The following is a 13,750-nucleotide window of genomic DNA, read 5'->3' on the forward strand; positions in this document are numbered from 1 at the left end:
CTATTCCCCCTTCCTTGAAGTCATTTTGTGCATAATTTTACATAATATTTGGTCCTGTAGGGATGAAAGAAGCAAAAACAACCTGAAGAGCCGTTTAGGACCCGAAAGAGCCGTTTCCTTTTAGTGAGCCGAGCCGAAGAAGCCGGTTCTCGAAAAACTCTACTGACTTCACTCAACTTCGTTCTACTTCGACCTTGACTTCAAAATACCGCATTTCGAACGCAACGTCAGGGGAACCCGTGTATTTTTACCTTCATGCACTGTCACTTTGACTTAATTCGCTTCTTAATTAGCAATTTCGAGTATTATATCTCAATTCTGCTCTCGTTTTCTCTTACTCTTTCTTCCTATCTGTTTATTGCTCTCTCTTTCCCTCCCTTACTTTCTCTCCCTTTTTTCCCCTTTCTCTTTAACCTGCTAGTTAAAGAGAAACTAGTTGCAAGTCACTGCGTTTTTTTTTTCTTTAAAGATTTATAGTTTAATTTTTGTTCTTTTTCCCCTTTGTTATTTGAGTGAGATTTTTCATAGCATTTGTGGCCCCCAGCTAAAACCAATTCGACACCCCTGCAATAATATCAGATATTAATGTCCTTTTCAGACTATTATAGATTTCTTGCACACAAGATGCAAAGAAAGGCATGACTCCCACTCGCGTAAAACAGTAAATAGAAATGTGTTAAATAGCGTTTTACAGCTTAACTTCATATTGTTACTGTGACAATTTTAAAGAACATTGAATAGTGGATTTAAGGATTACGCTTCATGTTTTAGCGTAATAAGGGCCCCCTTAAGGGAAAAGCTTAATTTGAGGATAGACAAAACCCCAATGATCGGTCAAATTAACTGGCTGTTAAGTCGATCAATCAAGCCTTTTTTCCCACTGTGGAGCACCGAATTGTTCTCGGCTAAAGAAACATGGAGCATTTTAGCGTCTTTTTTTTTTCTGCGTCTTCCCACTGTCGCCTACTCCTGCTTTGATTTCCGGGTTTTTTCCCGTGTTAATTAGTTACTTTAACTGGATTACTTTCAATTACTTTTTGGATGACTCCAAGACCAAATATGCTAATAAAAGACAAAAGAAACTAAATATGAATAAAATTATGACTCACAACCCGCGGTAAGCTTTCTCTCCTGGCTTTGATCTCTTTGATCTCCGGAAAAACTAACATCAAATGCAGGGTTGGGTAGGGTTACTTTAACTGGATTACTTTCAATTACTTTTGGATTACTCCAATACCAAATATGCTAATAAGAGACAAAAGAAACTAAATATGAATAAAATGATGACTCGCAACACGTGGAAAGCTTTCTCTCCTGGCTTTGATCTCTTTGATCTCCGGAAAAACTAACATCAAATGCAGGGTTGGGTAGGGTTACTTTAACTGGATTACTTTCAATTACTTTTGGATTACTCCAATACCAAATATGCTAATAAGAGACAAAAGAAACTAAATATGAATAAAATGATGACTCGCAACATGTGGTAAGCTTTCTCTCCTGGCTTTGATCCCCGGAAAAACTAACATAAAATGCAGGGTTGGGTAGGGGTACTTTAACTGGACTACTTTCAATTACTTTTGGATTACTCCAATACCAAATATGCTAATAAGAGACAAAAGAAACTAAATATGAATAAAATGATGACTCACAACCCGCAGTAAGCTTTCTCTCCTGGCTTTGATCTCTTTGATCTCCGGAAAAACTAACATAAAATGCAGGGTTGGGTAGGGTTACTTTAACTGGATTACTTTCAATTACTTTTGGATTACTCCAATACCAAATATGCTAATAAGAGACAAAAGAAACTAAATATGAATAAAATGATGACTCGCAACACGTGGTAAGCTTTCTCTCCTGGCTTTGATCTCTTTGCTCTCCGGAAAAACTAACATAAAATGCAGGGTTGGGTAGGGTTACTTTAACTGGATTACTTTCAATTACTTTTGGATTACTCCAATACCAAATATGCTAATAAGAGACAAAAGAAACTAAATATGAATAAAATGATGACTCGCAACACGTGGAAAGCTTTCTCTCCTGGCTTTGATCTCTTTGATCTCCGGAAAAACTAACATCAAATGCAGGGTTGGGTAGGGTTACTTTAACTGGATTACTTTCAATTACTTTTGGATTACTCCAATACCAAATATGCTAATAAGAGACAAAAGAAACTAAATATGAATAAAATGATGACTCGCAACACGTGGTAAGCTTTCTCTCCTGGCTTTGATCTCTTTGATCTCCGGAAAAACTAACATCAAATGCAGGGTTGGGTAGGGTTACTTTAACTGGATTACTTTCAATTACTTTTGGATTACTCCAATACCAAATATGCTAATAAGAGACAAAAGAAACTAAATATGAATAAAATGTTGACTCGCAACACGTGGTAAGCTTTCTCTCCTGGGTTTGATCTCTTTGATCTCCAGCAAAACTAACATAAAATGCAGGGTTGGGTCGGGTTACCTTAACTTGATTACTTTTAATTACTTTTGGATTACTCCGATACCAAATATACTAATAAAAGACAAAAGAAACTAAATGTGAATGAAATGACTAAATTTTGTGCAGGCTTGGGGAGTAACGGAATACATGGAACGGCAAAAATGATGTTGGCAAGCTGTTTCGATTTATTTTCATTTTGTTTCTGTTGCATTTTATGTTAGTTTTTCATTTTTTTTTTTTTGTTCTATTCCCCCTTCCTTTAAGTCATTTTGTGCATAATTTTACATAATGTTTGGTCATATAGGGATGAAAGAAGCAAATACAACCCGAAGAGCCGTTTACGACCTGAAAGAGCCGGTTCCTTTTTGTGAGCCGAGCCGAAGAAGCCGGTTCTCGAAAAACTCTACTGACTTTACTCAAAGAGATCAAATCCAGGAGAGAAAGCTTACCACGTGTTGTGAGTCATCATTTTCATTCATATTCAGTTTCTTTTGTCTTTTAATAGCATATTTGGTATTGGAGTAATCCAAAAGTAATCAAAAGTAATCCAGTTAAAGTAACCCTACCCAACCCTGCTTGTCGGAGCTTCCATGCGTCCCGACTTATATTTTAGTTCCGTTTTACTGCCCTGGGATAAATTGCACGACTCAAGTGCTCCTCGCCTTTTTGTCCTCTGTTTCACCTCCAGCCAACAACACAACTGCTGAATAAAAGTGCAGTGAACCTTGTGATATTCCAGCTTACAGTTGCCTGGTCCGCTTTATTTCATATTTTAAAGTCTTTTATTATTATTTTTATTTTTTTTCTGAGTTTTTGTAGTTGCGGTGCGGCACGCAGCTGAGTGGTTAGCGCGTCCGCGCCATATTTCTGAGGTCATGGGTTCAAATCCAGCTACCAGCCTTCCTGCACAGTTTGCATGTTCTCCCCGTGCTTGCGTGGGTTTCCTCCGGGCACTCCGGTTTCCTCCCACATTCCAAAAACATGCATGTCAGGTGAATTGGCCGGTCCAAATTGTCCCTAGGTGTGACTGAGAGAGTGAGATGTCTGTTTCTGTGTGCCCTACGACTGGCTGGCAACCTGTTCAGGGTGTCCCCGGCCCACTCCCCGTAGATAGCTTGGATGGGCTCCAGCACTCTCGGGACCCTACTGAGGATAAGCGGTGCTTTTGTAACCATGAGAACCTGAACTGTTACATGTGGGGTAGGAAAATCCAAACCAAAAGAACAGCCTGGAGAGGGATGGTTGCTCGCCCAAGACACACCACAGGAAGTAGTGCCCCTACAACCCTGGCAGTTAAGTGAGAAATAAAATGAAATGAAATGATCTGCATTTATATAGCGCTTTTCAAGTCAAGACTTCCCAAAGCGCTTTACAGTGTGCTTCACATTTCCCAATAGCGGCCGTGCAGCCATGTAAGGCGCTAACCAGCTTATTGGGGGTATTAGGGGTTCAGTGTCTTACCCAAGGACACTTTGACTTGTAACACGGAGGAGCTGGGATTCGAACTGCGATCTCTTGATCCCAAGACGAGCGCTCTACCTCCTGAGCCACTGCCGCCCAAGGGAGCAGTGAACCGTGTATGTTGTGCTTTAATCATTCAATAGCAGCTAGTTAGCATATCAGGATGAGTAGTGTTGTGATTAACGCGTTATAAAGGAATGCGTTCCTGGAACACAATTACCGTAATTTCGGGTTGTAAGGCGCATATCCCCCAAAAAGTATTTTCCCATATATATTTTATATATAAGGCACACTGGACAACAAGGAGCTTGGAATTAAAACTACAGTAGGAGCTACTGTGTCAACATAGCACGTTTTAAACACTTAGTATTAGTGGAGTGATTGACATTAGCTCAGGAGGTAGAGTGCTCGTCTTGGGATCATGAGGTCGCAGGTTCGATTCTCAGCTCCTCCGTGTTATACGTCGAAATGTCCTTGGGCAAGACACTGATAACAGGTAGTTGCATGAATGATAGTCAGTTAGTGTGTAAGGTGTTAAAGTTAAAACTTATATAAACTCTATGTTGGCAAAATTACTCAAATAAAAACAAGAATTAAGGTATTTAAAATTCCCAAGCGGGAGAGCACTGTCCGGTGGCCGACTCCGGGCGAGTGCCCCGGCAGCCTGATTCCTCCCGTGTGTGAAGCTAACTTTCATTCACACAGGAAACAGAAAAATACACCGGAAATGGGACTTCAAAATAAGAGAGTACAAGACTGATAAACGTACAAGAGATGCAATTGGACTGATTATTGAAACATTGAAACGTTACTTCATGTGTGTGTGTGTGTGTGTGTGTGTGTGTGTGTGTGTGAAAGATTGTTTTTATATTTAGGAATATAAAAACAAGTTATATTCACACAGTGAATTCTGAGAAATATTACAACCAAAACGACCAACCTCAAAGGGAAAAGTGCGAAGCACATTGTAAAGCGCTTTGGGAGGTCTTCATTGACAGGAAAAGCGCTATATGAATGCAGAACATTTACATTTATATTTAAATTATATGTAACACCAACTGATAATCGTGAGAACAAAGATCATTGGTGTCCTCCTTACGCACATCTTGGGACTCTACGACTCTTGCCTCACCTGAATCCCTACCCACCCATCCAACAGCCTCTTCAACCTTCTGCCATCAGAGAAAAGACTGCAGAGTCTCAGAGCCAGAACCAGCAGGCTCAAGGATAGCTTCTTCTATCAGGCTGTCAGGATTCTAAACTCTCTTCCTACATACTCGTGTCCTATCCCTCTGCCTTTTTCCGAATCAACGCAAAACTGCTCTCTTTAGATTTCGGCTTATGCTTTACACATAATTTTATTCTGCACCTTATTGGTTTTTCTAATTTTTTGACTGCACTATGTTTACTGCTCACCTTGCACAATGTTGACTATTTTTTTGCACTATGGTGACTAGTTTTTGCACCAAATGCATATGTTGACTATTTTTTGCACTATGATGACTATTTTTGCACCAAATGCATATTGCACAAACCCTTACGATACCAAACTGTATGTAACATCCTACATGCCTACATTCCTTGTGTAAATATTGTGTAAATGATAACTATAACCTTATCCTCCTTGTTTTATAACCTTATCATCTCTGTTCTTTTATCTTCTTGGCCTTTTTACCTCACTATGAATGTGTGAAACTGGAGTGTCATGCCCAATTTCGTTGTCACAATATGTTAACCCATTTTGTAACAATGACAATAAAGGTCTATTCTATTCTATTCTATTATGGTTGTTTGATGGAGGCCAAATTAAAGTTTTAGTTTGATTTCAGTGTGTGTGAAAAGCAGAAAGACGTATTTAGCATATTCCATCCCAGGTAATGGGTGTGTATCGCAGCATTGCAATCAGCCGGGTTTGCTTAATTTTGGATTTTTTTGAAGGGTTAAGCGCTCGCTCGGCAAGATGAGGAACGACAACAAGGGAATTGACCTTGCGCTTTTACGTGCAATTAAATATAGAAAAATATCCTTCCATACCCACAGCCCATCTGCTCAAGCTGCTCCGCTCCCACACAAGCATACGCTACTAATTCAGCACTTGTGACAAACATCCATCAGCCTTTTTTTAAATTTTTATCTTGTGCTCTAAAAAGATGGAAAAAAAAAGATGTCTATAAACATGTGATTATGAATAGGTTCAGTGCTTTGTTCATGAATACAGCTAGAATAGTGAAAACTTATCTTAAAATATCTGTTTCATGAGATTCCTGACCAGTGTTCCCTCTAAGCTGCGCACGTGCGCAATTGCGCAGTGCTCGCACATTCTCACGAACAAGAAAATCTAGCCAGCGCACAAAAATCAGGGTTCAAAATTAATAATTAAGAAGCGACTCAAGTCAAAGTTACAGTGCATGAAGGTAAAAATACACGGGTTCCCCTGACGTTGTGTCCTAAATGCGGTATTTTGAAGTCGAGTCGAAGGACAACGAAGTTGAGTAAAGTCAGTAGAGTTTTTCGGGGAACCGGCTTCCTCGGCTGGGCTCACTAAAAGGAACCGGCTCTTTCAGGTCCTAAACGGCTCTTCGGGTTGTTTTTGCTTCTTTAATCCCAACATGACCAAATATTATGTAAAATTATGCACAAAATGACTTAAAGGAAGGGGGGGAATAGAACAAAAAAAAATACCAAAATGAAAAAGTAGTGAAAAGCTGAGAAAAAAAAGAAACAAAAGAAAGAAAAATTTAGAAAAAAAAACAGAAAAAAAGAAATGTAGGAAAAAAGTAAATAGAGAACAAAAAGAAAAAAGTAAAAGCTCGGAAAAAATAAACACAATGAGATTTTTTTTTAAAGGATTTAAAAGAAAGTAGAAAAAAAACACGGAAAAAAGAAGTAAAATTTTGTGTTCAAATAATTTCCAATTATATCAAGTGAGTCTTGTTGCCAACATTGTACTTCCACTAAAAAATGTGATTAAATACAGTTCTGTATCTTACAACCGACTCAATAAGCCCCCAAAAATGTTAATATTATGCGACAAAATATATCAGGAAATAAAAAGAAATGGATATCTTGTGAAAGAATTGTAAGAACAAACGACGTTTGTAGGCCGTACAACCTTTGCAATCGTACATGAGTCAATTCATTCAAAAGAGAAAAATAATTTTGCATTGCCGGAAACTCAGCAAAATGTAACTCGATGTCAAGTTTACAAGACAACAACAAGTTAACCATAGTTTTAAACGCAGTATTTCCCTGCATTTCGCCAGTGATGCTTTTTTTGTATTTCAATCCGAACACATGGATAGTTGGACATTGTTTGCTCTCATCTGGTCAATTATTCCAAAGTTTGACTCCACACACAGACACACACATACTTTTCCTGGTGGTTCTCACTGTTGGGATTTTGAATTTACGACAGCCCCTGAAGTTATAATTTCCCTCTTTCCGAGTGAATAATTTTTGTATGTTTTCTGGCACTATGTTTTTGTTGACCTTAAATAACAGTTGTGAAGTGAACATTTTTATGAAATCATCCAAATTTAATAATTTGGACTTTTTTGGGGGGGGACATTTGATTTTTAACACCCCACCTTTGGGTCCGCCACAGTTAAAACCTGGCATTTTTCATGTGCATTTAATATTTGTAAAAAGTCCAAAATACAAAACGAAACGTCAATAAAAGTAAAACAAATTTCCTGTTTAGAAAAAATGACAAAATTTGTCAGACAACATGTTTTGGCGCTGACATGTCTGAACTTTATGAGTAGAAAATCCCACATATCAAAGACTTGCAAGTTTAAAAGCTTTATTTATAAATTATTGAGTGTGTAAGTCCTGTAAATTATGCAGACGAGTCAAACTCTGCTATTAAAGCCATACTTGAAAACATTCCCTTTAAACACACACGGCTTCAAATTGTAAAAGATCCGAATTCCAGTGACGCTGAAACAGAATTCCGGAGGTGACAAGTGTTTTGCTTTTTTTCCTGCTAATTTCTTAGCCATAATTCTCCGTCCAAGTGGTCCCCAAACTACGGCCCGCCTTCACATTTGGTCGGCCCACTGAATGATACCAGAGAGCATTCTGATGTGCATTTTTTTTTTTACCTAGAAAAAACTCAAAGTCTGGGTGAAGGTTTTTGGTTGTAACAAGATTTGAACTCGGGATGCAGCACTGAGAGCTTTTACCACTGGACAACCAGTGATATAAATGATAAATGAATAGGCATTGTTTTTTTTTTCATCATCATACCATCGTATAAGACGAATGTTAATTTCACGTGTTACAATGACAATCATTTTGTTACTTAAATGTTTAGAAAATAATAGAAGGATAGAAGACGTTCTTTTGTCATTGTAACATGTGAAACGCACTACGGAACTAACGTTTGTCTGGTACCATGACTAACAATAGTGTGATCATAAGATAAAATCTACTGCCTTTTTGTATGTCATATACAGCAGTGTTCATTTGAGCTGTGAAAAGTGATGGGTCCCGGGACGCTCAAAAATCTACGGGTCCCAACAGAGATTCCCCAAAATTTTATGTTATCGAGGTTTAAATTGTTAATCGGCGACAAATATATAATATAAATCTATATATTCATTCAGTTTTAATCATCACAGTTTATTGGTAATACAAATCAGTTATCACTTTAAGATTTTTCAGTTCACAACTGTATTGTACATTATACAACATAATATTGCTGAAATAATTATATTAATCTATATTTTCATTTAGTTTTAATCATCATAGTTAATTGGTAATACAAAGCAGTTATCAGGTCAGATTTTTCAGTTCACAATATTGTACACTATACAAAATAATATTGCAGAAATATTTATATATTCATGCAGTTTTAATCATCACAGTTAATTGGTAATACAAAGCAGTTATCACTTCAAATTTTTCAGTTCATATATTCTTTGTGGTTTGCTGTCCCGCCATAGTTGTAATGCCTTCTCAAGGTCCAATCCATTATGATCCTCCTCATAGCGTCACCAGGAATATAATTGAGTCCATTTTGGCAGAAAAGTCCTTTTCTTGCTAGTATTCTTTTGTTTATTTTCTTTCGTCGAATCGTTCGCTTCAAAACACGTGTTTTCCTTGCCTTCGCGGTCTTCTGAAGAATTTCTCCGCCGTTTTTTCGAGCCGGAATTATTGCCGTTGTTACCACTTTCTGTGTTATGTTTCGACTTATTACCGACACTGAAGAAATGAACAATTTTTTATTGATTTGCACCTAATACCAACTGTTTTTTCAAAGGCATACTTCTCTTTCACACGACAACCGCCACAACAATGACGTCATCTCGAAGCAACGAGATCTCGTTTGCCGAGATCGGCGCGAGACCAAAACAACAATGGCGGATCTGCCTGACGAAAAGTTTGGAGTGCGGTAAATCTTTGTTAAAAAAAGTAATCGGTTAATAATGACAATTTTTGTGTCAAAAACGTGATTTGAGGCTATGCGTCCCCATCGAAAAGGATGTGTCTAGGATGCAGGGACGCGGGCAAACGAGAACACTGATGCATTGGTTTCGCCATATTCTCCATGATGATCTATCAATGTTGGTAGCTAATGTATGCTTGGATAAAGTCATAAGACAAACACACAATATATATATATATATATATATATATATATTGGTCCCTGCCGTGTGGCGCCAGGTTCTGTCACGGTTGCCACGGCGCCCAATTGGCCCCGCCCACTGACACCAGCTGAAACGCGTTGACAAACAGCTTGACAACATCAATCACATTCCTGAGCATGTTGAGAGATTTGTCAGCTGTGGTTTTAATGTTTAAAATTAACTTTTTCGTGTCTTACCGTTGGCAGCTCGTTGTAGACTGCCAAAAAACCCCACCTTCCTGTCGCAAAGTCTAAAGCCAAACCAAGCCCTATCACATACCAGCAGGTGGCACTGTTGGACTCATCATTGCAAGACACTTATACAGAAACTATACAACATATTTCAGCAGGAATTTTAATAAAACAATAGTTATTATTACACCCGTTACATAAATGCAGGCCATTTACCATTTATGTTATACAAAAATATTATTTATTTCCTATATTTCCTGATCCCAACCCCTATTTAAAAGACTTCAGAGGTAAGTTATGATAAAAGGTCAGAAACGTCCGACAAAATACAGTGGAACCTCGGTTTTCGAACGCCTCTCAGTTCGAACAAATCGGAGTCCGATCAAAATTTTGAGAAATTCTTGCTTCGCTGTTCGGTCAGAAAATTGGAGTGGGAACGCCGATAATGCGTGAGTGCGCACGCCCCTTCTCAATTTCTCATTTTGATTCGTTTCGCTTTCGCTTTTAATATAGGTGTACCAAGTGTTTTAGCCCCTAATTATGCCTCCGAAGAAAGTCAGTGCAAGCAACAAAGTTGCTACAGGTGAAAAAAGAAAAGTAGTGCGTACAACTATTGCATTTAAGAAAGAAATAATAGCAAAATATGAAGGTGTGCGAGTGTCTGATCTTGCCTGTGCCTTCTGCTGACCACCACAAAGGTAAGAAATCCTATTCATAATTCTTTTCTTTATCCTTTTTTTTTTTTTTTACACATTCATGTTAGCGTAATCTTTCGTACGGAAGATTACGATAACGCGAACGTACGATTAGCCTGGGTTAGCTTCATGTTTACAGGTAAACATTCAGGGTGTTGGAACGGAGCCCAACATTCAGGGTGTTGGAACGTAGCCCCCTTTCCAATGAACCGCTCACCACTTGTTGTGGAGACCCGGGTGCTAAATGACTTGTAAACGACCTGATTTTTTTATTTTTACACTTTCATGTTAGGGGAATCTTTCGTACGGAAGATTACGATAACGCAAACGTACGATTAGCCTGGGTTAGCTTTACGTTAAACATTCAAGGTAAACATTCAGGGTGTTGGAACGGATTAAAACGTTTTACATTATTTTTAATGGGAAAAATGATTTCGGTGATCGAACAAATCGGTTTTCGAACAGGGTTCTGGAACGGATTATGGTCGAGAACCCAGGTTCCGCTGTACACAGAAATCAAATCACAGGAGAACACGGTGTGCATTCAGCTTATGCAGACAAACACACACACACGGACACTCCCAAATCCCCAAGCCTATTATTTCTACAATTACTTCAGCTTCATCCCCTCACGCTATAATGTAATTACAGACAGATTTGTAATCTCGATATTTGTCGTGTGTATGTGAGTTGTGTACGCACGGCTGTCACCTCATACAACCTTCCACATGCTGCAGGCGCCGGAGTCAGACACGTTTCTGACTCGGACCCGCCTTAAATTCCCTCCTTGTCCGCAAACCACCTTTAAACGTTAGCCTGCTTACCCCCGCCCAAAAGTGAGCTGGAGACAGTTTCCATGGCAACTCCCAGTCTCTAAACCGAGGGCTCGGCCTCCTCGCTATCTCCTGCTGGAATACACAATGCGTCTGTCTGTTCGTATGTGTGCGTCTACGGGTCTGAGTTTGCAGTAGGTTTATTCATTTTGGGGTATTTTATCATTTCATGTCATATATATTTGGGGTATACTATAACCTTACTCTTGTTTTATAACCTTATCTTCTCTGTTCCTTATCTTCTTGGTTTCTTTACCTCACTGTGAATGTGTGAAACTGGAGTCTCATCTCATCAGCTACACCGCTTATCCTCAGTAGGGTCGCGGGGGTGCAGAAGCCCATCTCAGCAATCATCGGGCAGTGGGCAGGGGACACCCTGAACCGGTTGCCAGCCAATCGCAGGGCACACTGGGACAGACAACTCACTCGCCCATTCACACCTAGGGACACAATTTGGACCGGCCAATTCACCTGAAATGCGTGTTTTTGGAATGCGGGAGGAAATAGGAGTGCCCGGAGGAAACCCACGCAAGCACGGGGAGAACATACAAACTCCGCACAGGAAGTCTGGAGCTGGATTGGAACCCACGCAGGAGGTTCCCAAGACATGAACTGTGCCGCACATGCGCTAACCACTGCGCCGCCGTGCTGCTGAAACTGGAGTATCATGCCCAATTTCGTTGTCACAATATGTTAACCCATTTTGTAACAATTACAATAAAGGTATATTCTATTCTATTCTATTTATAACGCTGCATGTTTACATTTGTCTGGGATAAATGTGCTTTCGTGACTCACTGTCTATATATCTTTTGCTGTTTTAGAAAAATGTCCACCCAATGATGTGTCAGTCTAAAGTCCACCCAATGATGTGTCAGTCTAAAAGTCCACCATACTTGTACTAAATAAAACCGGCAGCGGAGAGGAGGAGGAGGAGGACGATTGCGGAGCCGAGAACACATCCCCTGTGTTTCTCCCCGATTCTCCCCCGCTGCAGCGGAACGAAAATGTACATTGTCTCTGCCTGAAATTCCTTTTATATCTGATGACCGGCCACACGGGGTTTACCCACAATTTGGACCCCACAGTATCTAAACCTGAACTTGTGAATAGTTGGACACCGTTCGATCTCGTCTCGCAAACCGTTCCAAAGCTTGACTCCACACACAGACACACATATACTTTTCCTGGTGGTTCTCACCTTTGGGATTATGAATTCACTACAGCCCCTTAAATTATAATTTCCCTCTTTCAGAATTAATCATTTATGGATGTTTTCTGGAACTATGTTTTTGTTATCCTTAAATAGCAGTTGTGCAGTAAAAAATTGTACTAAATCATCTAATTTTAATAATTTGGACTGCAGGAATAAAATATGAGTATGGTCTCGATATCCTACCCTGTGTATGTTTCTTATTGCACGTTTTTAAAGGATAAAAACGGGCTGTAGTGAACTTTTGTAATAATTGCCCCAGACTTCTGCACAGTATGTTAAGTATGGTAGAACTAGAGAACAATATAATAAATACAATGCATAGTTTAAAATGAATTTTAAACTCCTATTATCCTATTATCAAGATAATTTGCTTGTTAGAAAGCTAGTGGGAAAAAAAACGCTTACAACTATTTTGAAAGCTATGAGTGATACATTTTTTCCTATTTATTAGAAATGTAGCATATTTTACTACGCTTTCATTATTCGGGTGTTTGGCTGGAACTGATTAATGTCCTTTTGAAATGAACAAAATAATCTGAAGACTTGAAGGGACTCGAAAGCTCTTGTTCACGTACTTAAGATGGGAGCACAAGAGCGAATGGGTGTTTAATTATCTTGCACGAATTTGAGTATGTTATATTAATCTCCTGGAATCTTCGAGTTAAAACCTTTTATTTGTTCGTAACAACTTATTTATAGGGCAGTGTTCTGGTTTGCCTGGACGCATCATTTTTGCCGGGGACGCATAGTGTCAAATCAACATTTACTTTTTTTTTAAACAAAGATTTACCGCACTCCAAACTTTTCGTCAGGCAGGTCCGCCATTGTTGTTTTGGTCTCGCGGTTCGAGTTTTCGTCCGCACGCCGATCTCGGCAAATGAGATCTCGTTGCTTCAAGATTACGTCATTGTTGTGGTGGTTGTCATCAAGGGAAGGTGAAGGCTAAGTATGCCTCCGAAAAAAAATGTATGTGAAAATCAACACAAAATTGGTAATTTCTTCAGTGTCAGTTATAAGTTGAAATTTAATGCAGAAAGTGATAACAACGGTAATAATTCCGGCACGAAAAAACGGCGGAGAAATTCTTCGGAAGATGGCAAAGGCAAGGAAAACACGTGTGTTGAAGCCAACGATTCGACGAAAGAAAACAAACAAAAGAATACTCCGAGCAAGAAAAGGACTTTTCTGCCAAAATGGACTAAATTATATTCCTGGTTACGCTATGAGAAGGATGATAATGGATTGGACCTTGAGAAGGCATTACAACTGTGACGGGACA

The 13,750-nt window shown here is 39.1% G+C and overlaps 1 protein-coding gene across 4 annotated transcripts in view; it reads right to left on the reverse strand.

Moving 5' to 3' along the window:
* The window catches only part of magi2b (membrane associated guanylate kinase, WW and PDZ domain containing 2b), a 260,147-nt gene that overhangs the window by 81,062 nt on the left and 165,335 nt on the right, over positions 1-13,750 (reverse strand). The window lies entirely within an intron of this gene.

The sequence above is a fragment of the Urocampus carinirostris genome, chromosome 7 (assembly GCF_059441175.1).
Source record: "Urocampus carinirostris isolate Australia breed hairy pipefish chromosome 7, RoL_Ucar_1.0, whole genome shotgun sequence".
NCBI lineage: Eukaryota > Metazoa > Chordata > Actinopteri > Syngnathiformes > Syngnathidae > Urocampus > Urocampus carinirostris.